Here is a 26,540-nt window from a genome sequence, read left to right on the forward strand (position 1 = left end):
CGTCTGACAGCTCACATATTGCAAATCCATTAATTCATGATTGGCAGTACTGTGCTCCCAAAATGCTAAGACATACCCACAAAAATAGCTAGCCCAGTTTTAATCAAACAAACAAACAAAAAAAATCCAATTCAAGCAAGGAACAAAAATGACAGTTTTGTTGCGTTTCTTTTTGTGGTGTAATTTTTAGCTAATGAAAATTACTTCTCTGGCAGAGTGTCCTTGTTTGATGGATGTATAGATTGCATCATGGAACAGGCCACCCAAATACCACAAGAGAACCGATTTCAATACAGAAATAAAACCCCCTCTGACCGAACACACTTAGTTGTCACCTACTACTGCACTCTGGAACTCATAAGTGGTAACATCAAACTACAACCCATACTGAAGGGGACCCCATCCTGAAAAAAATATTTTCTGAACCACCTTTTCTGGCCTTCAAACTAGCCCCAATTCTCTCCAAGCTCATCATCAGAAGCAAGCTCCGCACAGACCAGGCCACACCAACTCAAAGGGACACCAGATCCTGCCAGAACAACAGATGCAAAACCTGCATACATATCTCCATTCCTACAATGATCAACAGCCCCCACAACACTCCTTTCAAGATCTCTGGGTCCTACACATACCTATCACACCATGCAGTGTACCTCATCCAGTGCACTAAATGCCCTGATAACTATGTGGGTGAAGTCAGACAATCACCACGCTCTCTAATGAACTGACACAGGAAAAAGACAAGACAAATAAACCATGCTACCTGTGGGTGAACACTTTTCACAAAGTGATTCCACTATATCTGACCTATCAGTGCTCATCCTCAAAGGAAACCTGCACAACCCTTTCAAAAGACAAGCCTGAGAGCTTAAATTCATTACTTTGCTAGACACCGTTCCCAGAGAGTAGTTCTCAGTGGTTCACAGTCATGTTGGAAGGGCATAACAAGTGGGGTCCTGCAGAGATCAGTTCTGGGTCTCGTTCTATTCTATATCTTCACCAGTGATTTAGATAATGGCATAGAGTGTACACTTATAAAGTTGCAGACGATACCAAGCTAGGAGGGGTTGCAAGTGCTTTGGAGGATAGGATTAAATTCAAAATGATCTGGACAAACTGGAGAAATGGTCTACACTAAATAGGATGAAATTCAATAAAGGACAAATGCAAAGTACTCCATTTAGGAAGGCATAATCAGTTGCACACATACAAAATGGAAAATGACTGCCTAGGAAAGAGTACTGCAAAAAAGGGATCTGGAGCTAATAGTGGACCACAAGCTTAATATGGGTCAACAGTGTAACACTGTTGCAAAAAAAGCAAACAACATTCTGGGATGTATTAGCAGGTGTGTTGTAAGACATGAGAAGTAATTCTGCTCCACTCCATGCTGATTAGGCCTCAACTGGACCGTGTCCATTCTGGGTGCCACATTTCAGGAAAAATTGGAAAAAGTCCAGAGAAGAGCAACAAAAATTATTAAAGGTTTAGAAAACATGACTATGAGGGATTGAAAAAAGTGGGTTTGTTTAGTCTGGAAAAGAGAAGACAGAGGCAACATGATAACAGTTTTCAAGTACACAGAAGGTTGTTACAAGAAGGAGGGAGAAAAATTGTTCTTCTTTACCTCTGAGGATTGGACAAGAAGCAATGGGCTTAAATTGTAGCAAAGGAGGTTTAGGTTGGACCTTAGGAAAAGCTTCTTGTCAAGGTGGTTATGCACTGGAATGAATTGCCTATGGAGGTTGTGGAATCTCCAACACTGGAGATTTTTAAGAACAAGTTAGACAAACACCTCTCAGGAATGGTCTAAATAGTACTTAATCCTGCCATGAGTGCAGGGACTGGACTAGATGACCTCTCGAGGTCACTTCCAGTCCTATGATTCTATGGTATATACACACCAGATTTATGGTGTATTACAACAATCTGTAACACACTAATTCCTCTTTTGTCTTATGAATACAGTGCTAATAGGCCACTTCACCTTGAATGGTCCCTTAGAATATGTGCTCACTACTTATGCTAAACTATCTCTTTGATCTTGTATTTAGCTGTAACACTCTGAATCCCTTTCCCAGACCTGAGGAAGAGCTCTGTGTAGATCAAAAGCAGGTCTCTCTCACCAACAGAAGTTGGTCCATACTACCTCACCCACCCACCTTGTCGCTCTGAAATTCAGTAGACAAAGGGGACAAGCAGAGGATTCTTGTGCCCTATTTTGGATTGACTGTAATTCTCACTGGAAATTAGCGCTCTCTATTTGCAATTATAAGATTAAGAGTGATCCTGAAGGGAGGAAATAAATGAAGCAATATTTTTGTGCCTTGGAGGGGGCAGAAATATTCCCCCTACCCCTCCACTTACTGGCTAAAAATTCTGTAACATCCTATTAGGTCTGTACCAGAAGAATACCCTGGATAACATGGAAAAAACATGTTTAATTTTACTCACAAAGTCTCCCTCTAATCCTAGCCCTTTTTTCCCAGTCCTCCACATACTTTAAAACTAAGTAGTTATTAGATAATTGATATGTCTCTACAAAATATTGTGCCCATTTGGTACAAACTTTGGTTTCTTTTGCCAGTTATTGTATTCCAGTTCATTGATAAATCTGATAGATATAATTGTGCATGTGAGAAATTTTGCTTCAAAACCAGTATTATTATTTTTTCATCCCCAGGCCTTTTTTGTTTGATTCTCACTTTTGATTGCAAAGGAAATAGTTTAGATCAGAGAGGGGACTTGGATTGCCAATTTTGGTTGGACGTATTCCTCAAAGTTTCTTTGCATGACAATCTTTAATTAAAGATTAATCTTTAATTCCTGTAGACTCAAGGCCAACCCTAGAGGGTCAGCAACTCTAGAGGGGACTGGGTTAATTTTTTCAAAATATCTAAAGGGAAAATAATCTAGCATTTTTAACTGACACCTGTAGTTCCATTTTCGACACCTCAATCAACCTTCATAAAAACAGGTCAAAATAATAAGACCACCTGACTGTGTAAAAATTTCAAAGGAAAAACAATACAACACAAAAACCTCTTTGCTATTACTGATTTGATACTAAGGTCTGGTCTACACCACTGTAAGTCGACCTAGGTCAACAGGAGACTCTCTCCCACAAATTTACCTTCCACCTCTCAGGGAGTGGAGTACAGATATTGACGGGAGAGTGCTCTGCCATCAACTTAGCTTGTCTTCACCTGACCCACTAAATTGACACCACTGCATCGATTGCAGCAGTGCCGATTTAGCCAGAAGTATACACAAGTCCCTAACATGGATACAAACACAACAGAGGGAGAGGCACACAAGCACAAGATGGAGGCTAGTCTCCATTCTGGTTTTGATTTTTGTATCCTGTGAAAATCTTTAGCTTGCTGGACATGGGACGCCACCCTGCTACATATTAAACTGAGATAACATATTAAAACTCCTTCAAACGACCAATTTTCACCCCCAACCAAATCTTCACGGGTTAAGATGGGAAATGTGAGAGCTGCAAAACTACTGGCAATTTAAGGATGGGAATTTGGATCTCAAAAAAAGCTGAATAAAGAAACACAAAACTTACTAATAAATACTCATTACAAGAATATTTCAATGACTAGAATAAAAATTATCCCACAGAATACAGAAACAAAGGTTTGGACTGGAGGATACCATCCCGATACAAGGTTTAATAACACTTACAGAACTCTAAAATATTAACTGTAAATAGGATAAAAACCATAAGACAAGATATGAACAACTGGACTTTGAAAACTCAGGATGACCTGGAAAACCTTTTCTCCTCATGAATAAAATGAACTCCTGTTTTAAGAAATTATATGGGATAAGTTGTGTTCTCATCTGCGAAAAGGATAAGTCCTAATATTTCAAGTAGTATTTGGGGCTAAGGAGAAAAAGTCTTAAAAATAGTGCAAAATTTCTGGGACTTTAAATATCACAATTAATAGTCTATCCTTTGGCTCTGGATAAAAAAGTATAAAATCCAGAGAGGATACTTATTCTTTCTTAAATCTTGCACTGTTAGGATATGTTTTGCCAGCTTAACACTTATTATCCACACAGAAGTAAAGCAGGAGATGCTGACAATGGAAAGCAAGAAAATCTTTATATGGAACTGACTTAAAACTTTAATGTTTCCATTTTATTCTCCTGTTCTGGATATAAGTCACATGCAAAATAAGAAAAGGAGTACTTGTGGCACCTTAGAGACTAAAATTTGAGCATACGCTTTCGTGAGCTACAGCTCACTTCATCGGATGCATTCAGTGGAAAATACAGTGGGAAGATTTATATACACAGAGTGATCAGGTAAGGTGAGCTATTACCAGCAAGAGAGCGGGGGGGGGAATTTGGGGGGGGGGCTTTTGTAGTGATAATCAAGGTGGATTCAACTGCTGGAAACGGCCCACCTAGATTATCACAACAAAAGGTTCCTTCCCCCTCCCCCACTATCCTGCTGGTAATAGCTCACCTTACCTGATTACTCTCGTTACTGTGTGTATGGTAACACCCATTGTTTCATGTTCTCTGTGTATATACATCTCCCCACTGTATTTTCCACTGAATGCATCCGATGAAGTGAGCTGTAGCTCACGAAAGCTTATGCTCAAATAAATTTGTTAGTGTCTAAGGTGCCACAAGTCCTCCTTTTCTTTTTGCGAATACAGACTAACACAGCTGCTACTCTGAAACCATGCAAAATAATGCATTTTGAAAACATAACCCCAACTATCATACAAATGATGGGGTCTAAATTAGCAGTTATCACTCAAGAAAGATCTTGGAGTTATTATCGATAGCTCTCGTAAAACACCCACTCAATATGCAGCAGCAGTAGTGAAAAAAAGCCAACTGAATGTTAGGAACCATTAGGAAAGGGATAGATAATAAGACAGAAAATATCACAATCATGTAAACTATGGTATGCCCATACCTTAAATACTGCATGCAGTTCTGGTCACCTCATCACAAAAAAGTTGTATTAGAAAAGGAAAAGGTACAGAAAGGATAACAAAAACAATTAAGGGTATACGACCAATTCTGTAGGCCTGAGACCAGATCAAACCTCCCCCCATATTAAACCAGCCGTGGCTGAAACTCAGGGAGTTCATCATTAAATTGAAATTAAAAGAAAAAAGGAATGTCAGCTGCTGCTAAAGCACCCCCACCTCAGGAATGTCCCTAGGGAGTTATAGCCACTAAGGTTCTAAAGGCACAGAAAAAGACTCAACAAATGGTAAGATAAGCTCTGAACAGCATTTTATGCTGACCATCTGCACAAACAGAGAAGGTCACAACTAAGTTACAATTAGGACATGAAAGACAAAATGTAAAGAACTTGGGTAGGAAGGAGGACATATTGGTGCCAGTGCATAATAGGTTAAAATTTTTGTTATTTAGGAGTGTGGGATAATGTGATAGGTTTAGTAAATTTGAAGGAGATAGCTAGTTTTACCTACACAATGTAAATCAAAAATAATGTTCTTTGGGAACCATTTCCAGACAGCAGTTCAACACCAAGCTACTGGAACTCTGACTGCTCTGCATGACCATGATGTGCAGAGGCATTGGCAGGAACCCCCAAATGAGTTGATCCTGACTGGCCATCGAGTGAAATTTGTCTGCATATTGGGAGTGATGAGCATAAGATTTGCTTGGTATCCGTATTCTGTGTGTTGCTGATAAATAGATGTTTAGAGCACAGCTGTTTACAGCTCTTTCACTGGGAAAAGATTTCACAGACCTGTAGAGCCCTGAGGCCCCTCCCCCACCCGAGAAAAGGTGGGTACTTAAATTGACCAGGTTTCTTCCTGAGCCCCAGGGGGCAGGCAAGGATAGGTGCCTTATATCCTAAGTCCTAGGAAAGGGAAAGGGTGAGAGTGCCTAAATTGATTTGGTCACACCTTGACCCCTCGGTAGGGTATAGGTGGGGTGCCCTAGATTTTTGCAGGTAACAATTCTTTATGAGGAGAGATTTAAAAGCCTGGGAATGTTCAGCTTAGAAAGAGATGACTAAGGGGGGATACAATAGAGGTCTTTAAATCATGAATGGTGTGGATAAAGCGAACAGGGAAGTGTTATTTACCCTGTCACATAACATAGAAACCAGGGGGCACCCAATAAAGTCAATAGGTTTACAACTCCTCATAGGAAGTACTTCTTCACACATCACACAGTCAACCTGGGGAACTCATTGCCGGGGGATGTTGTGAAGGCCAAAAGTGTAACTGGGTTGAAAAAAGAATTAAATAAATTCATGAAGGACAGATCCATCAATGGCTATTAGCCAAGATAGTCAGAGATCCAGCCTCATGCTCTGGGTGTCCCTTGGCCTCTGACTGCCAAATGCTCAGACTGGACAACAGGGAATAGAGTACTTGATAATTGCCCTGTTCTGTTCATTTCCTTTGATGCCTCTAGCATTGACCACTGTCAGATGACAGGATACTGGGCTAGATGGACCATTAGTCTGACCCAGTATGGCCACTCTTTTGTTCACATTACACATTTAATTTTCTAAACTGTTTCTAAGTTTCCTGAACAGTATTATTCAAAGGTGGGTAAGGATTTTGTGAATTGTATTTCTATTGACTCGTATGAGAGATTAAACGGTTCCCTTGCAACACTGCAAAACTTGCCTGCTTTTCAAAGGATGCCAATAGCAGAATCAAATGCATACCACTTGCATTACTCTAAAACAAAGATTAGGAAATGAGCAAAATCTAACACAGGAAGATATAGAAGACAACACGTTGAGGTGCCTCACAAATTAAGATAATGGGACTCAAATAAAATTGCTTTTATTTACTGTGAAGGCTTGAGAATACAAATAAGAACAAGTTGAGAAGCATACACATAGAGGAGGGCATCTATAGAAGTGAAGGTACAAACATGGAGGGAGGAGGAAGGGCAGATGTAATATGTATTTTAAAACACAATCTCACACTGTCTCGTTTCTCTTTCAAACGAATATTCAGGACAAAGACTATCATTTGTATCTTTTACAGTGTTGAGCTCTCTGTTTGCAACATCTTGCAAAGCCAGGATAAGGAGTTTAAACTTTATTTTGTCGAAACAGGATTTAATAAACTGTCTTAAGGCAAGGATCACAGTCAAAGAGACAGAAATACTTTTTGATACAATATCAGCTAACAGTATCAGACATAAAATGACTGTTGTACTCCAAGCATCAAGAAATAAATATTCAATAATAAACTTTAGCTATATGTACACAGTTCATAATGATTTTAGGAGGTACAGTATAAGATTGAATTAATGCTTTTGTAATTATACTTTACTAAGTACATTAAAAAAGACAGTGAAAAAGAGACAGGTTAACAGATCTAAAATCTGCTCCTTCTTTAGCCCCACTGCTAAAAATTTAGGTTCCCTCTTGTAAGGATTGTTTTAAATGACATCCTTTCAGGCCTTCACAATTCTTGATTCTCCCCTTTTCAACCTCTCTGACATGAACTAAAATAATCTCTTGTGGTGTATTAAGTATCAATAGCCTACCCATAAACCTATGTTGTGTAGCCTAGGGATTTCAATTCAAAGGATAATTAGTTCAAGTGACTCTGATAATTGTTGTAAAATTCAGTGCTTGACATATAACCAATAGCCTTCTGGGGAGCAACTGTAAAGCAACACTTTACCATGCACTCTTCCTGCAAGGATGATCATGTGGGCAGTTTGCCAGTTCACTACACAACTAAAGCCAATTATCTCTATTAAACATTACCTTCTTTGTAACTGACTGAAATATACTACATCAACTACAATTCTAGTCTAGGGCTATTACAAATGTTCCAATAAAACCTCCCTGCTAGACAGGCATTTCAAATCAGGTTACTATTTTAGCATGCAATATATTTGAATATGGGAGCTATCCATACATTTGTGGCAAACATAACTAGTGTCTGTAAAGTAGTACCTGAATAAACACTTGTCAGTCAAAAGATGACTGAAAGTTTGGAGCCCAATAGTTGGAAAGAAAAAATTATAAGTTCACTCAAGACATGATATATATTGAATATTTTCCCTTTAGAATGAAAATGTCTATGGAGTTATACCATGTTTCTTTGCCAATCCTTTATGAAAACGAGCCGGGGGGGGGGGGAGGGGGAGATGCAAGTATCTGCTAACTATACTATTTTTAAAAGTTGGGCAAAGAACATACAACTTAAGGCAGCAAGAGGCAAAAATTTCAATTCACATAATATTTTTGCCTCTTATTTTACATAAAAAAGTCAGAAATGTCATTAATTGCCATGTTGCTATATGTCCTCTGATATAATCAGAAGTAACAAATTTTGAAGTCCATCCATGTACTGTACAGTCGACAAAAGTCAGTTTAATTTTTCTTCTTTTAAAACATTCATACTATGTAAACAGGAAAAAACAAAAGAGGGGATGTGAACTGCAACACAAAAAACCTTCACTGCTGAGCAAACAGACAGTTGCTGACTCCTTAGATTACTGAAAAAAAGTGAAAAATGTGAATGCTGGCCTAATTAGTAGAGACAAAAAGTGTATTTGGCCTGTACTCCCGTTTTACTCCTGCATGTGAACTCATGCTCTCTTCAAACTCTGACCTGTGCATGATGCCTTAGAAAAAAACAGTAGTTGATTTTAAATCCATTTCACAATATGCCCCCCCACCATCCATTACTAAAATATAAGTAGTAACTTCATCTGAATGGGGGGGACCCACAGGCAGGGCAGGTCGGCTGCCAACAAGAATTGCCTTGTCCAGAGGTGCTGCTGGGAAGTGAGTCCACGGCATGGATGGAGCTACCAGGAACAGGGCTCAGCAGGGCTGTGACCCCAGCCCAGCCAGCGAGAGAGAAGACTGGGTAGTTGAGTCTGCAAAGCAGAACAGCTGGGTAGCTAATCTCTCGAGAATGCAGGGGATGGCAGGTCTATTCTCATCTCTAGACACTTTGGATATGACTGGTAGTCTCTCAGTGAATTTAACATGTAGTTCCTTGTGGAAGCAGAGGTTGGTAAGGGAAGGACAACAGAACTTTGAGTGTACAGCTTATAAAAGTGAACCTGAGAAGGGTAACTGCGATCTGCTTGAAGTAGCTCAGTGTAGTGAGAAGAGCAGTTTATCTCTTGGGAGTGGCAGGGAGCTTCGTAAGGAAAGTTTATATATAGTACAAGTAACTTTTTAAATAATTACGGTCTGAATGAGTTGTTTTAAGTTCATTAAAACATGACTTCCTTAACCTTCAAAGGAAACCGACAATTCACTATACTGACAAGCGGAATCAGTGAAATGAGGCACCCTATATTATGTGTGGTCTTTGGAGTGCGTTATAAAACTATCTGGAGTTGGAAAACAGGACTAGGCATAAAGAAACCTAAATGAATTCCTTTCTAAATTATACTGATATGGACTATAATTAAATGTTAACATTTCCACTATAAATTTTGTTTGTAATTTGCATCAAACTGAAACTGGTCAAAACAACTTAATCCAGACAGAACGTATTTTTTAAAACAAATTTATTTAAATTGGTTTAGGCATTTTTATATGGAGAAATGGCAACACTCTAAGGTGTCAGAGTGTCACCATCTAACAAAAGATGGACAGAACTAGCCAAGTTCTTTTAGTACTTAAAGGGGGAGGTTACTTACTTTTGGCTTTGTCTACACTACAGAGTTTTGTCGACAAAAGGCAGCTTTTCTCAACAAAACAGTGGAGATGTACACACTACAACTTTTGGCAAAAAAACCTCTCCTGCTTTGGCGACAAAATAAAACCACCTTGACAAGAGATATAGGACTTTTTGCTGACAAAGTGTCAGCGTAGACACCGCGCTTGGTTTTGTTGCCATAAATATCATCCCATAATATCCATCTGGACTGCTCTGGTCAGCACTTCAAGTTCACCTCCTTGTCCACGACTTCAGACAATGGGGAGCCCACAGCAGGGCCTCCGGCGTGGCGAGTCAGGAACTCTTTGCCACTTGGAAGGTGTTCGGCCAGTCCCAGCATTCCCTCTCCAGCAAGCAAGAAGCAGGAGAGGAGACCCCGGTAAGTGATTTACTTGTGTTGATGCTGATTGGTTATATGAGGTACAGTTGTTCTTTGCTTTATATGCTGTAGGACTGGGAGAAGGGATAGAAATGTAGACGACTAGCTGGGTTTGAGTGTGCTCCAAATCACCCTGTGAAGCTAAGTTGTGTGGTGCAAAAAGTGTGTTGATGCACACAGAGATTTCACGGGAATCCTCCAGAGAGATCTCTAGGAAGCTTTCCTGGAGGTTACTTGCCAATCCTCTACCAAAGGTTCCTTGGCAGACCTCCACCCGCTGTAGGAAACTTTCTTGCGCCACTCTGCAATCACTTACGCAGGGACCAAAGTGGCACACAGGGGAGTAGCATAGGAACTAGCTCTGAAGTCGCACACATGCAGTAGATGCACACTTGCATACCCTCAGGAGTGAGAAATCTGCTTCAATGAACCCCCCTCCCCATGGAAAAATGGTGGCAGAATTTACAATATTGTCCCTAGGTGCCTGCACTGCTACCCTTGAATCACCAAAGTCTCTCTTTACCCCAGCTTCAACAACCCCCACCCACGCGGGCAGAACTCACCATTTTTAGGCTGTTAGCTGAGACGTGTGCTTTCCAAGGGTCAGTGAGAAAGTGCTTGGTATGTTATAAAGAGATGTATTTTTTACAACAACAATTCAATGCTATGCATGCACTAACAATCATGCTTTTGTGTACTGTTTCTTGTGCTTCTGCAGAAGTGGCCTTCAGGGGAACCCCCTACGCACCAGTGGAGTGCCTCCGCCCGATAAGGAAGCGACCAAGGCAGAGCAAGGAGGACATGTTCCAGAAGGTGCTGCAATTCTCTGAGGCAGAAAAGAGGGAAAGCAGGGAGTGGAGAGAAATGGAAAGATGGGAAAAGAAAAAATCAGATCATTCAAAAGGCCACTGAGTGGATGATAAAAGTAATGGAGGAGCAAACAGCGATGCTGAAGTCCCTAATCATGTACAGTCAGAACAGATGCATGCTTGCCCCCACCTCACCTCCCACAGCCCATACAGAAATGTTTTCCATGCCCTCCCCAAACTCCTCCCACACATTCCTTCAACTTTCTGGAACTTCTTGATTTCCTGTTCACTCCATCCCTTTGCACAGCTTCCAAAATGATATCCTGACTTAAGCACAGCTATGAGAGCCTTCCCTGCACTGGTACCTCCCTTCAACCAAAGACTGTGTGTGTGTTAATTGGTGTTAAATAAAAACAAAACCTCTGAAATATAACAAATATAACAAGTGTCCTACAAACTGCGATAGCAGCTGATACTAAAACATATACATACAGTTTAATCATCTGCTTACTGAAAACCCCGGTCAGGAATCACCACAAGTGTTTACAAACAAAAATTGATCTAATGAAGCACAGGAGAGTCCTGCACAGAAATACACTTCACTGGTTCTCATTCTCAAAATGTCACCTCAAAGCCTTCCTGATTTGAATTGCCTCCCATTATGCACCTCTAAAAGCCCTGGAATCAGGCTGCTCAAAATCAGCAGCCAGGCAATCTGCCTCGGCACTCCCCCCGTGCAAACTTCTCACTCTTAGCTTCACAAAGATTATGCAGTGTATAGCAGGCAGCTATGACCATTGAAATGTTTTCCTTACTAAGATCGAACCTGCAATAAAGGCATCTCCAGCGTGCTTTTGATCTGCCAAATGCACATTCCACAGTCATTCTGCACCTACGCCTATTGTTGCTTTTGATCTGCCAAATGCACATTCCACAGTCATTCTGCACCTACTCCCCATTGTTGAAGCAGTCCTTTCTGCTGTCCAGGTTTCTCATGTAAGGCTTCAGGGGGCCATGGGAGTAAGTGGTACACTGGGTCTCCCAGGATCGTTATGGGCATTTCAACATCCCCCACTGGAATCTTCTGGTGAAAAAGTCCCTGTTTGCAGCTTTCTGTACAGGCTGGTGTTCCTGAAGATCCTTGCGTCATGTACCTTCCAGACCTTCCGCATTGATGTCAGTGAAACGCCCGCAGCGATCCACAAGCACCTGCAATACCATGGAGAAGTACCCTTTCTATTGATGTACTCTGTTGCAAGATGGTCCAGGGCCAAATTGGAATATGCGTTCCATCTGTGGCCCCTTGACAGTTAGGGAAGCCCATTTCCACAATGCCAGCCACTATTTCAAGCACACTGCCAGGAGTCACAGTCCTTCAGAGAAGGATGCCATTAATGGTCCTGCTCGCTTGCATTAAAGCTACCCCAATGGTCGACTTACTGACTCCAAACTGATTTGCGACCAATCGGTAGCAGTCTAGAATCATCGGTTTCTGAACAGCAATTGCCATCCATGTGCTCCTACACCAGAGGGCTGCTCTCATTTTGGTGTCAAGTATCAGGGGATAGCCGTGTTAGTCCATATCCACAAAAACAGCAAGGAGTCAGGTGGCACCCTAAAGACTAACATATTTATTTATCTGTTGCATCTGAAGAAATGTTTTTTTTAAACCACGAAAGCAGATTTTTTAGTCTTTAAGGTGCCACCAGACTCCTCCTTACTTTGGTGTCCTTGTGCCTCAGGGCTGGGGAAAGCTTTGCACACAGTTTCAGAAAGGTGGCTTTCCGCATCCAAAAGTTCTGTAGCTACTGCTCATCAGCCCAGACCCTGCATAACAATAAGATCCCACCATTCAGAGCTTGTTCCCTGAGCCCAAAAGCGGCAGTCCACCGTCTTCAGCTACTCTATGAATGCCAAACATAATCTAGTGGTGTTTCTTTCTATGGCATGCAACAGGTCAGGCAACTCTGATTCCTGTTCAGATAGCAAGCTCATGATATACTGCATGACAATCCATAAAGTGTTAATGACAGTTACCACAACAGTAAGAGCAGTGCCGGATCTATCCTTTCACACAGAGATGGTGGGCACACAGTAAACAGGGGCCATTGAAAAAAATGCCGTGAAATGCAGTCGGAAGCCCAGAAATGCTGGGACGGAAAACAATGCATCATGGGACATTTTTGTTAAGCTATATTGCTCATCAATTTCTTCTATAGTGATTTTATAATGAATTTTTCATGAACTGGCGAGAATGTCTTTCTAGGACCTTTCACATAGATGAGATTATGCCAACTTCCTCAAATATAGTCTTTTGCATCTGGATTTCTTATATGGGGGGGTGGGAGAATGGGGGGTATCACAGATCAACAGTCTCTGTGATACAAAATAGAATGTTAGTGAGCCTCAGCTAAAAAAAATAAATAGTGACCTAATTCAAACTTGACTGGACTAAGCTGCATGGCTCCAAGATGCTCCTCACATCTGATTTATCTGAGCATTTTGGAAGGAGGTACTACAAAGCAGAGCAAGCAAGACATGCAAGACATAAGCATCAAGGGCAAGGCTAATAAGCCTCTCTTTTCAATTCAACAAGCCACATAGGGAAGACTGGCATTCCAGAATCCCCAAGACTGATCACTTTGGGGAGAGGAGGTCATGAAAACAACTATCAGGTCACTCGGCCTTTGACCAGCCTCTCCCTGCACCTGAATAAGGCCCACTAACAAGAATCACTGTGCCAGCTGATCGTCACAGTCTGGCTCTTTGTCTGCAGTTCCACTTCCTACTCTAGGACTTCAAATGACTGAGAGCTGAGGAAGCTGTGAAATGAAGGCTGGTTACTTGTAACTGAGGCTCTTCAAGATGTATTTTTTGGATATGCGATGACTGGTACCGCTGAATGGTGGAACCTTCTGCAAGTAGTGTCTGTTAGAATGTAAGTGCTGACATGTGCATGTGTCGCTTCAGCATTCTAGAGTGTTCTGAAGGGTGTGGCTACAAAAAGGGCATGGCAGTGGCTGCCACCTCAATTCCTTCCATCACTAATGCAAAGTATAGAATAATTAGGACTCCGCAGAAAAGGGGAAGGAGGATGGTGGGTGGGTGAATATGCAGTCCGTTTCAAAGAACCTCAAGAAGCATTCATTTCTTCTAGTGACCTCTGCATAAACTTTTGGGTCAATCTGGTCAGCAGTGCATATTATGGTGGGACAAGGTGTCCTAATTAAACAGATTACAGAACAGTCTTGTCAAATTGAGCATGAGACCTAGCAGCTATGCCTAATGCATAATGTTTAGTAAAAATGTATTGAGCTCTGTATAGCTGCTTTACACATTTAAATACTGGAACATGTCTAAAAGTATGCTGCGAAGTAGCAACTACACTAGTAAATGTGTTTTAATAGCAGTAAGCAGAGAATGTGAAACATTCTTGTAACTCACTTCCATGCCTTGTCTGGCCCCTAGTTAAAGTTTGAGCAAAATCAGCTTTTCCCTTACAGTTATCTGCATAGGAAATGAACAGTTTATGTGAGATTCTGAACTCTTTAATTCTATCTAAATAGCAAGATAAAGCACTTACCATCCAAGCCATGTAACTTTGATTCACTTTTATGAGTGTGAGGTTTTGGAAAGAATACTGGCAAGTTAACATATTAATATGAAAATCAGAAGTTACTTGAAGTAAAAACTTGGAGGCAGCAAGTGCACTACTTTATCTTTATAAAAAACTGTAAATGAAAGGTCTGCCATCAAGACCTGCTATTCACTAATTTTTCTACCCAATGTAACTGCTATAATAAAGGCTGTTTTAATGGAAAGATGAAATAGAAAGCAAGGTGTGTTAAAACTAAGTTTAAGTCTCATGGAGAAACAGTGTCTATTACTGGCAGGTAGAGTCAACAGACCCTTTGAAAACCTTTTACAATATAATGAAAAAACTGAGTTTCCATCCATAGGATTATGAAAAGTTGCTACAGCAGCTAAAGGCACTCTAAGGGATGCAATGGATAATCCCTTATTCTTTAGGACAAGCAAGTTCTCTAAAATACACTGACTAGGAGCAAATACTGGATTAAAACCCTTATCTGATACCCACAGAAGAAATCTCCTTATTTTAGATCAGAGGTTCTCAAACTTTTGTACTGGTAACCCCTTTCACATAGCAAGCCTCTGAGTGCAACCCCCCCTTATAAATTAAAAACACTTTTTTATATATTAACACCATTATAAATGCTGGAGGAAAAGCCGGGTTTGGAGTGGAGGCTGACAGCTTGCGACCCCCATGTAATAACCTCAGGACCTCCTGAGGGGTCCCAATCCCCAGTTTGAAAACCGCTGTTTTAGATCATACCACTGTATAGCTTTTTTTTTTAAATTATGTAGTATATATTCAAGAGAAAGAGTTCTCAAAAGTTGTCAGAGTCCTGTCGCCCAGGCCGTGAGATATAGGTTCTCGATGGTACTCTTTCCCTTGTTATGATAGGAGATCTGGTGATACCGGTAAGCATTTGAATTTCCCTCTGGAGAGGAGAAACAAGTCTGTGCATTATTGCTGTCTTAGACATATTGGAGCAACGAGTATCATTTTGGCTGAGTCCTGTCTGTTCTTTTTTTACCACCTTCAATTTTTTTTTTAAATTAATGAAGCAGGAAAGCATACATCCCCCAACTGATGAGAAAAGCATTCATCAACAAATGAATGTCCGCCCCTGCTCTGAAACATAAGCATGGGGATGTAGTGTTGAGGCTAGTGGCAAAGAGGTCTGTTTCGAAATCCTCAGAGATGGAACACCTGAACCACTGATTCCTTCAGAGGCCATTCATGAACCTGAGAGGAGTCTCTCCTCAGTTGATCTGCCAGTTGGTTGTCAGATCCTGTTACATGCAATGCAATCAGTTAAATTTTGTGATGTATGCACCACCATCTCATACAGTTTTATTGCTTCTTGGGCAACGTTATGATGAATGGACATCTCATTTATTTACATAATATACTGTCAACATATTGTCTACTGTGACTTGAACCACAGAGCTTTGAATTTGAGGAAGGAGAGATTTCAGTGCTAAACTGATAGCCCTTAATTCCAAAACACTGATGTGAAGTTGCTATTTTTGCAGATTCTAGGGACTTCTTGTTAATTTGTTGAGATGCACCTCCTAGTCCGTCTTGGAAGAGTCTGTTGTCATTATTACTGAAGGAGGTGAGGCACCGAACATCTCTCCTTTCAGTGTATTCTCAGTGTTCATCCATCACAGAACAGGATTCCAAACTTTCCTTGGAACTATAGTGGGCCTGAAATGTCTTGAAACCCACTGTTGAAAACCCACCATCTCATGAGCCTTGCATAAGGTGTGTATGTCATACTTGTTTTATGTCACAAGACCCAGAAAGATGAGGAAAACCAGTACTTCCTGGAGAAAGGATTGTATGCTGGATTTCAGTTTTTTGAATTTTTCCTCTTGAAGGTACGCTTTTGACTCCAGAGTATTGAGAACTCCTCCTATGAAGGTAAGTCTGTGTTGGGCACAGTATAGATTTTTTTCTTGTTTATCAGAAAACCTAATTTTGAAATACAGAATATGTCAAGAGAATGTCATTGTTCAACTTGTCTTAGGAGTGAGACAGAAGTCAGTGGTCAAGATATGGGAACATGAAAATTCCTTGTCTTCTCAGGAAGGCTGCTATTACTGAAAGACATTTTATAAGAATCCAAGGTGCTGCAGAAAGGTCAAATCTTGTATTGGAAATGGTTCTGTCCTAGGACAAAAAGAAGGTAATTTCCATGAGATGGTTGAATGGAAATATGGAAGTAAGCGTCTTTGAGATTGAGAGAAGTGTACCAATCTAGAGAGGAAAGAGAATGGATGACTGAACTGAGAGTTGGCATCCTGAAGTTAAAACTTACTGATGTATTTGTTTAGTTTTCTCAGACCTAGGATTGGTTGGAAGCCTCCATCCTTTTTTGGAACTAGAAAATGAGAGTAAAAACCTTGACTCCCGAGATCTTCCAGAACCTCCTTTATCTTTCTCTGTAATAGCTCTCAGAAAACTGAGAAAACATGAGCGGGGTCCCTGAAAAGGAAAGGGAGAGATGGTGGGGAGGAGTGGTCTTGACCTGTAATGGTGTTACCCTCTTTTATAACATCCAATACCTCTTTGTCCATATTGATGTTTTCCCATTTGTTGCTATAAAAAAAACCCAACTCTCTCCAAAGGGTAAAAAAAAAAGTCTAAACTCTGTTTGCTCTCGACTGTAACATCAAATTTGAGGTCTAAAATTAGGCAAAGAAGGAGTCACAGAAGAATTCTTTGGACTCACCTTGCGTTTGGAGGATCTTTTCATATATTGACACTCAGAAACCAGGAGGACGCTGATACTGAAGTCTTCTTTGAGAATAGCAAGATGATAAAAATGGTGAGTAATATTGCCTCTGGTATCTGCATGAGGATGCAGGACTATCCTGGACTGCAATATGTCTTAATTTGAGGCAACAGAGAGGCTTCTCAGACAGCTTTAAAAGGTTATTACGGCTACATTTTAGTCACTATTTTTAGTAAAAGTCATGGACAGGTCATGGGTGTAAACAAAAATTTACAGGCCCATGATCTGTCCATGACTTACGAAAAATACCTGCGGTCACTAAAACTTGGGCAGGGGGTTGGGAGTGCTTGGGGGGTGGTCCCGGGGCACTAGAGGTGCCGGGGGTGACCCAGGACACCTGCTGGTGCTGGGAGAGGAAGGGACCGGGACGCGGTATGCAGCTCGGGACCCCTGCTGGTTCTGGAGGGGAAGGGTGTGGAGGGGCTTCCTACCAGCTCTGTCCCTGCAGCTCCTAGACGCAGCTCCCATTGGCAGCTTCCTACCAGCTCCCATTGGCCAGGAATCACAGCTAGTGGGAGCAAAGGGGGGGGGCCACCCACCCCAGGTATGTGCCCCCCCACTCCCAGCCCTGAACCCCCTCCCACACACCCAAACTGCTGCAGCTGGCTGCTAGAGAAGTCACCAAATCCGTGACTTCCATGACAGACTTGCAGCCTTAGTTATTGTACCAGTGCCTTGACCATGCTGGAAAGATGATCTTGTCCTGGCCAAGCATGTATTCTGAACCCACCCAAATGAAGGGGATAGAAGAAAATGCATACAGCAGATCCTTGTTCAACACTAGGAGGACTGCATCTGTCAAAGAACACTTGGTCCTTACTGGTTCACAAGCAGTAGAGGGGACACCTGGCATTCTCTGGAGGCAAAGGGATCTGATTTCCCATCTGTTGAAAAGGCAGTTTACCAGTGAGAGGTGCAGAGACTAATTATTCTAGTCTTGAGCCTTTCTGAATTACCCTGATTTTGGATTCTCCTCTCCTACCAAATGCAGACTAACTGGGTATATGGGATGTTCCCAGGCACTACTAACAAAGTTGCATGGTTCTCTGCAGACTGTTTAGAGTTAGCTCTAACTTGCTTGTTTAGGTAGTATATATCTATGGTATTTTGGCAAATACCTGAACCAGCTGGCCTTAAAGGGATAATAGAAAGGACTTCACCATCTAGCCTAGTTTATGTGCTTGCTCCATGAGCAAGAGACCATGAGCTTCTAACCTCTACATTCATGCCTCTGACACCCAGCCTGGATCACAGTGAGGGAGCTAGAGGACTCAAGGATATTGTCTCAGGATTCCTACCAGCTAAGAGCATTTTTGGGAAATGATGTGTAATTTCCTCAAGATCTCCACATACAGGATGTGACACAGACGCACAGTGCTGCGGAGGATTCATGCATAGATGGGCATATCATATCACAGGTGATGGCCACCAGAAAAAAATAAAACAAAACAAGTGTTAAATGTGGTTGGAGTTTACAATACTGAGTACAAGAAATATGCACAGATCTCTGTCATGTCATGGAATCCAGTACTGCTCCTATAAATATTATCTTTTGTGAGGGGATAAGGATAGATTTGTCCCAATTTGTCTGTAGACCAAGGACCTGAAACAGCTGACATGTCAAGTTAATGGCTTCTGTGAGATCCAGGCTGGATCTTGTTCGATGAGCCAGTTGTACAGGTAGGGGACAGCATAATTCCCTTGATTTTTAGGAGTGAAGCCATGACAGCTAGGTATTTTGTAAATACCCTCAGAGCCATGGATAGAGTGAAGGGCAGCACCTTGTCCTGAAAGATGTCTTTTTCACACAGAACTTCCGATATTGTGGCATGACTGTCTAATGAATAGGCATCATTGATGTCCCATGATATAGACCAGTCTCCTTTGGACATAGAAGGATGATGGTTCCTAAGATCAGCATCCTGAACTTGAAGGTTCTGATGAACCTGTTTAGGTTTCTCAGATCCAGAATAAGGCGTGAGGACCCTGCTTTCAAAAGGGTTCCAACAAGTTCAAACCAGGGACACTAGTTGAGCAGGAACACACAGAGGCTCTAGAAGATCTACCTATTTTTCCCCAACTCACTACCAGAAATGTCTGAACTGTTTTTGTCTAAACTTTCCCAAAAATAGTCAACCTGAGGCTGAGAGCAAGCATGCAAAAGTTTAGCATAATTTGGGTTATAATGGAAGGGCAACCTTTGCTACAGGAATTGCTTCCAGCACTGACTGTACTACCACCAAATATTCCACGACCATAAAATAAACAAATAAAAATATAGAGACTGGATGATGATGACGAATAAATCACAACTGTCAGTACAATTTTATCTCTTTGATTTGGCTTGTATAAATTTGACTCAGTGCACTTTGGTGATATTTTATCTATAAATCTTATCATGCCAATCTTTATCATACCAAGTCAGTGGCAAGAAATGGCGAGAGAAATACTGCAACCCTAAAACAATGCAATGAAACACGATATCCTATGGCAGCAGTCAAATTAATGACATCTCCAAAGCTATTGGATTTGTGCCCAGACACAGTATTCAAATGGTCATTTTTGTCTGAATATCCCAAGAGTCCTGCCGAAGTTAGAAGTCGAATAACTTCAGATTAGATATATAACCAATTCCAAAACTGAAACCAGAACTAGAGCAATAAAATCTACATGCATGGCCTGAAGGGGGAGGTGAGAAGCATTCTGGCATTCAGCTGGCAAAAAGTCAAAACCATTACCTTGTCCAAATTTGTCCCCGTAGTTCTCTCTTATCAGGTGAACCTTCCGAAGTAAAATGTCTATTACAAAAATTTACATTCTTATTCTAAAATTAGTTTCTGCACCACAAACCTCTCTTCTTTCTTTAGGGTTCTACGTTCACCAATTTTTGTTTTCAACACTAACCTCTAATAGGAAATAGCAGTACTAAACTACATGTTCACCCAACATAATTTATTTCAAATTATAGTCATTTCACAATATTGTTAATATACAAACCCCAACTTTTAGAAAGCTGTTCTACTGGCAAGCACAAATGAAATAATACTGTTAATAGCAAATTAGGGGGATACAGTATATGCCAGCAATATAAATAAAAAAAACAGATTTCTAATTAGTACTATTGATATTATTAGAGAAAACAATAGTCTGCAACACCTAAAAATTTGTATGAGGGAATAGTGACAAAATATTTAGTGCTTATATTATATTTGCTACTGTTTTACATAAACCTTCTCCCCATAAACGAATAATTTTTGAAACCACTGATCTCAGAGTTTAAAAAAAAAACAAACAACCCCACCCTTTCTCCTCTTAAATGTATTTAGTGTATTAAATTCTGTATTAGTGCTCAATTATATGGCAATCTCAGCTTGCAAACTTTGCTGCAGGATTCTCACTTTACTTGCTTTTAAAACACACAACAGTGCAAAAAACAGCTATTTAACTCTGCACAACAAAACCATTGTGATCTCAGGAGGATTGCTGTTTCTTAAGGACCTATAAGAAAACATGTCTCCAAAGGCAAAGTGAATTTACCATTTTTAAAAGTCTATTTAAAGTACTTATTTTCAAAGGTAATTTTAAACATTTTTATGTTCCATGTATCTCAGCCACTGAGAGTAGGAAAGGAAAAATCTCATCCAACTGCCTCACACACAGAAAGGGCAGATTCTAACTTCCTGAAGCCATATAAACTGTTTATATTTTAAATATAGCTAGAAAATCTCTACCAATTACAAATATATAAATAAATTATTAAGTAAGTTAAAAAATTAACTGAATGCTAATGAAAATAATAGACTGACAACTCAGGAGGCTTGAATGTTCTTTAGCCATTCTGTAAATTAACATATAGACTACATCAGTGAAAGCTTCCAACCCTGCTTCAACCATGTCTTGGAAGGACCACCTCTAGAGACTAGTGGATAGTTCACTCTATATATTCTTGGTACTTCTACAAACTACCAGCAGGGAATCCAATCAGGCCTGGATTAGCATAGGTTAGGGCCTATTCCATGGGGCCTAGGCCCAGACTACTGTGATACGATTATTACAAACAGAATCTTTGCTTTCATTTACAAAATTAGGTTTCTAGCAGCCACTGTGGATGAAAACCAAAGTTTAACACATGAACTGAGTGTATAAGTGATGCCTGATCTACAGACAACCTGAAACAGTACTGATAAATAGTATGAACTGTCAAATACTTCTTAACTGTGAAACCTGCTACTACCTCAAGGAGTAGAGAGGCCACAGCAGGAGGGCAGGGCATCACTGCCCCCCCATAAGGGCTGTGCCTAGAGTCCCAGACTGCCTTAATTCAGCCCTACTTCCGAGTTGTGATGATGGTTCTATTGAGGTGAGCACACTTGTCCAAGAACCACCAGAATGGCACTAACAACTCGCACATAGGTCATTAGACAGCTGACAACTGATGGATACTGTCACCATCGACCAGATTTGGACCAGGACAGACAAAAGTTTCTTAGTCAATTTCTTTGAAGTTATATCATAACTAGGGCTATCAAAAAGCAATTTAAACAAATAAAATTATGCCAAATTAAGGGTAAATTTACCCAGTAAACATTTACTTGCCATGAAAAAAATTGCACAAACAAAAACATCTTCCTTGAAAGTAGCTTGCAAAATTAAATGTTAAAAAGACAACTAATGACAACTAAAAAAAAAAAAAACCACACACACAACAACAACGACAAAACCCCCTGAAGCAGGAAGGTTGAACCACAAACACAACAACTTCTGGAAGCTTCAGATTTTTAAATGAGAAAAACACAGTTACTTATTTTATTTGTTAAAGTTGTTCACTGTTACAAAAGATTTCATTTTTGCATTTGGTCACAATACAGACATACACACGCCAAGGGAGCAGCAGCAGCATGAATTTTGTTGTGTCACAAATGCACTGCAAATCCAACTACTACTCTATTAGGTCTCACTTACATATGATGTGACAATAAACTGAAAAAAATTAGTATCACACATTTTTAATCCATCTTTATAGCATGCTATAGTTTAATAATCATAACCTAATAAAACCTTAATTTGTTGCCGAGGTGGTACTGAATTCTGTTTAGGAAGACAAACTCGTGAGAGATTTAAGAGGTTTTTTTTCCACCTCTTCTTACAAATCAATTGGTTGTCATTACCTCATGCTGACTTTCTTAAAGACCTGAACATTTCTCCTCCTCATAACAGAAATTTGTATTGTACTGCCAAACACGTTTCTACATTTCCAAAAACCTGTGGGTTCAGCAACTTTGGCTCTCAAAATGGCACTGTTTCTTTTTTGGATTGCATGGATAAGAACTAATGTACTGCTCTGATTTAGGTTTCAGAGTAGCAGCCGTGTTAGTCTGTATTCGCAAAAAGAAAAGGAAGACTTGTGGCACCTTAGAGACTAGCAAATTTATTTGAGCATAAGCTTTCGGAGCTACAGCTCACTTCATCGGATGCATTCAGTGGAAAATACAGTGGGAGATTTATATACATAGAGAACATGAAACAATGGGTGTTACCATACACACTGTAAAGAGAGTGATCGCTTGAGGTAAGCTATTACCAGCAGGAGAGCGGGGAGGGGGAGAAGATAAACATAAATTGATATAAGGCAGCTTCAGAAGATATCTATTTCAGATTTACTTTAAAAGCACCCACAAATCAAACTGCAATAAGGAAAGTGATTTTCAATAAGTTTTCCTTTTAATTGCAAGAAAACGGACACCATCAAGTTAGCAGAATACTACCTTACTCTGAACTCAACATTTTACCTCATCTCTGATTGAGTTCATAGATATAGAGAGTAATCATGTGTTTCTCACTACTTTTACTACCTTATTCCCCAAATTGTCCTATTCCTTAGTTTCCCCTAGACTACCTCAACTTATACATTTTCAAAAGTATTCCTTAGTTTCTGCAGCTCTGCCCCTCCCCTCAGAAGGCTTAACAAAAAACTCTCTGAATAGCATTTACTAGTAACTGCTACAGTTATTGAAAAAGCTTAAATTAAAAAAAGCTCTCTCTTTGGAACATGAGGATCTTGCTTAGTAGCGGCTTCTCTATGCCTGACCTGCCTAAATCATCTGCTTGTATGAGCTGGGAAGCAGGACAGCACGTTGACACTTATCCACAAATGATGTGTGCATCTAAGTCACAAACAGTAGTCACAAAAAACGTGTCAACTTTTTGAAAAGAAAATATGGGTAATCTAAATACTCGATAGTCCTAGCTTTAAGTTTTCTGTGTCTAGAAATTGATTTCAAGAACTATAAACTGTCTCAGTTACCATTTACAGTCTAAAGAACACTTTTCAAATGACCATTTTAAAAGTTCTGTCCCCTCCAGGCTGACTGCCAACAACTCAGTACAACCCTACAAAATTATATATGTGTTTGTTTATTTTAAAAGTTTGGTTCTTAAGTCACTTCAAGATTTATGCCCTAATCCTTCACTCAGAATTGCAGGATGAGGGCCTTAGTAGTTGCCTTGTGTAAAAGGAACCACAAGCGGTCGGGGTCTCAACCTTTCTGAATTTAAGATTTTCTTCTTTGCTAGAAATAGTCAAACAATTAAAAAATTACTTGTCTTTTCCCCTCAATCATCATCCACTTTTCTTGCTCTCTACATATTTATTCATATGGTCTTTCCAACATATTCTCCTCTAATTTCTCTTTTTCCTATATTCTATGAAGTGTTTAATTTGTTTCTTCCTCTTGCCCCCTGCACCTCTATCACTTTCTTCCTGGTTGATTTTGAATCCCCTTTGTTGTCTCTTACACTTCCATGCCCTGTCTTCTTTCCTCTTTTTCAAACCCCCCCAGTAATCTTATGGCAGTTGAAGAATTCAACATCCAAATTCTCAACCAGCTCAACCTCCAAACACAAGCAACATGATAGCCCATAGGATGACTTAAATCTCATTTACAAAGATATTAAGCCCTTTGTTCATAGTTCAATGCAGCACTGGCTTGTGGGATCTCACAGTACACGTCCTCCCTTGTCCTCTTATTTCTTCCCCCCATCAGGGTCAGGTGTTTCTGCAGGCAAAGAGGGGGCACCAGAAGCTGCTGCTGATAAAATACATACCACTGGATTTAGAGATATAAGGGGAGGATGAAGATACGTTTCAAAACTCCCTTCCCTTATTCCCACGAACACTTTTAGTAAGAAATGCTTATTGACACTTCAGCTTTGGCCATGGAGAGTGTGGACTGCTGGGGGGGGGGGGTTGTTTTGCTTGAAGCTATAAGATTTTGGTCCCTGTTTCATGGGTACAAATACGGGCAATGGCACTCAACAATGGCACTATTTTCCACAGGTGGTGGTGATTTTAGCCAATATCTCTCTCCTGAGGATCACAAAGGCACAGAGAACACAGCTGCTACTGGTATCCCAAAGCCACCCCAGCTTGTATGCTGCTAGCTTGATTATTGTCATGGTGCCAGCCAAATTCATTCCAGAGTAGTGTGGGAAAATGTCCTACAGCAGAGGAAGAAGTAAGGCAGCCACTCTTTGGGAGAGGATTGTAGAGTGAATGTTTCATTGATATGTCTCAGGAGTATAAAAAGGACATCCCCATGCATGTAAACAAAGTGCTCTGCATATACCCAGATCCCCACGCCTAGCCCAACAGGGAATAAAAATCAGATGCTAACTCTACCTCTGTTTATTCTACCTCTACCTTTCTCATATGAGTAGAATAATGAAAAGGCAATACTTTTATCTTGTTAATTTGGGATCGGCTGCACGCTATCTTTAAATTTGAAGATTTTAAAGAAAAATGCATCCACATACCTACCCAAGTTCCCTTCCCCTTCACCAGGCTCATCCATCCTCACCTGATAGGACTACAGGTGGTCCCCAGTACAAATCTCCCCTTAAACGTTGTTTTGGATATCCGTCGCTCATCAATAGGGGAACATGTTCTGATTTACGTTGGTCCTGATCTGCATATCAGTCTTTTGCACAGATCAGGACTGATATGAATTGGAACACGTTCCCTATTGTACAGTACAGGACTGTACTTGCATCTGCTGGTCACGTCCAAGGCTATTACCTATGGAGCACGTTCTCCATGCTGATTAAGGAGATGGCAGGTGAAGGAAACCCAGTGTAAAGGAGTTCTGGAAGTCCTACAACATCTTGAACAGTGTGGAAACATTGATGTATCATAGGAAGAAGGCATTTTGCAATGTATGAAGGGCATTTGGCGCCATGCATGGCCAGATGCTGTCCACAGCTTGGTGGGATTTGAGGCTGTTCCTGCTCTTGAACAAGAAATTGTCAAGTTGGAGAAGGATGTCGGCTTCAAGAAGGTGGAGAAGGATGATGATGTACAGGAGTTGTTGGAGTTTCACGCTGACCGTCTGACAAATGAGGAGCTGATTGAGCTGGACCAACAATGGATATCTGAAGAAAGCAAGGATGAGGATGATGACATAAGGCAAGAAGCCAGGAGTCTGACAACAAAGAATCTCTCCCATTTCTTTGAATTGCTGGATGAGATAAAGGGAATCATACAGAGCAGTGATCCTTTTCGCAATGGTCTGCCAAAGTCTCCAGGGCTCTCAGTGATGCAGTGCTTGCTACAGGGAGATCTATCGTTCAAAGGTTTATTCAGGAGAGCAGACGTCGATAAAATCCTTTTTAAGACATCTGCAGCCAAAAAGCCAGCCACGGAAAAGCAAGCTGCCACCCCTACCTAAGTTTAGCATAATTGACGCTGTTATCCTGTACTGTATTTACTGTATTAAAATGTTCTATGTGTTAGTAGGGTTCTACATTATTTTATTCAGTGTTTTGTGTGTAAAATGTGTACTGTAGAACCTGTCATTGTAAAAAGCTACACTGTTTAGGCAAAAAGAGCATTGTCATAGGCAAGTATAGTGAAGCTGCGAACGCATCCGCCACTTTTTCCATTATTTCTTATGGGGAAAAATTCTCCGGTATACATTGTTTCAGTATCCATCTCCCTTTTCAAGAACGCAATCCCAGTGTACACAGGTGACCCCCTCTAGCTAGACTCTAACAGAATTTCAAACAGGTCCTGCTTCGTAGCAGGGCTGGAGCCCCTACCGCATCTCCCACTTCCTCCTCGCTGTTCACAGCAAGGGTCTGTCTCATGCTCCTTTGAGGTATCCATAGTGGTCTATGAGCTGTTGGTGGGGTCTCTATCGGGTATTTTATGCTGTTCCTTGTAGAAGCTGCAGGTCTGTGGCACAGCACCAGATATACTGTCATGCTCCCTAGCTTTATGATTACCTGGCAAAGT

At 40.7% G+C, this 26,540-nt stretch overlaps 1 protein-coding gene across 6 annotated transcripts in view; it reads right to left on the reverse strand.

Annotated features, from left to right (window-relative positions):
* The window catches only part of NCK2 (NCK adaptor protein 2), a 152,604-nt gene that overhangs the window by 91,589 nt on the left and 34,475 nt on the right, over window positions 1-26,540 (reverse strand). The window contains exon 2 of one of the 6 annotated variants that reach the window (XM_043511432.1): window positions 10,620-10,882. The exons of the other annotated variants lie outside the window; for them this stretch is intronic. The gene's annotated coding sequence lies outside the window, so the exon portion shown is untranslated. The remainder of the gene's footprint in view (window positions 1-10,619; window positions 10,883-26,540) is intronic. 6 annotated transcript variants of the gene reach the window in all.

Source organism: Dermochelys coriacea, chromosome 1, assembly GCF_009764565.3.
Source record: "Dermochelys coriacea isolate rDerCor1 chromosome 1, rDerCor1.pri.v4, whole genome shotgun sequence".
Classification (NCBI taxonomy): domain Eukaryota; kingdom Metazoa; phylum Chordata; order Testudines; family Dermochelyidae; genus Dermochelys; species Dermochelys coriacea.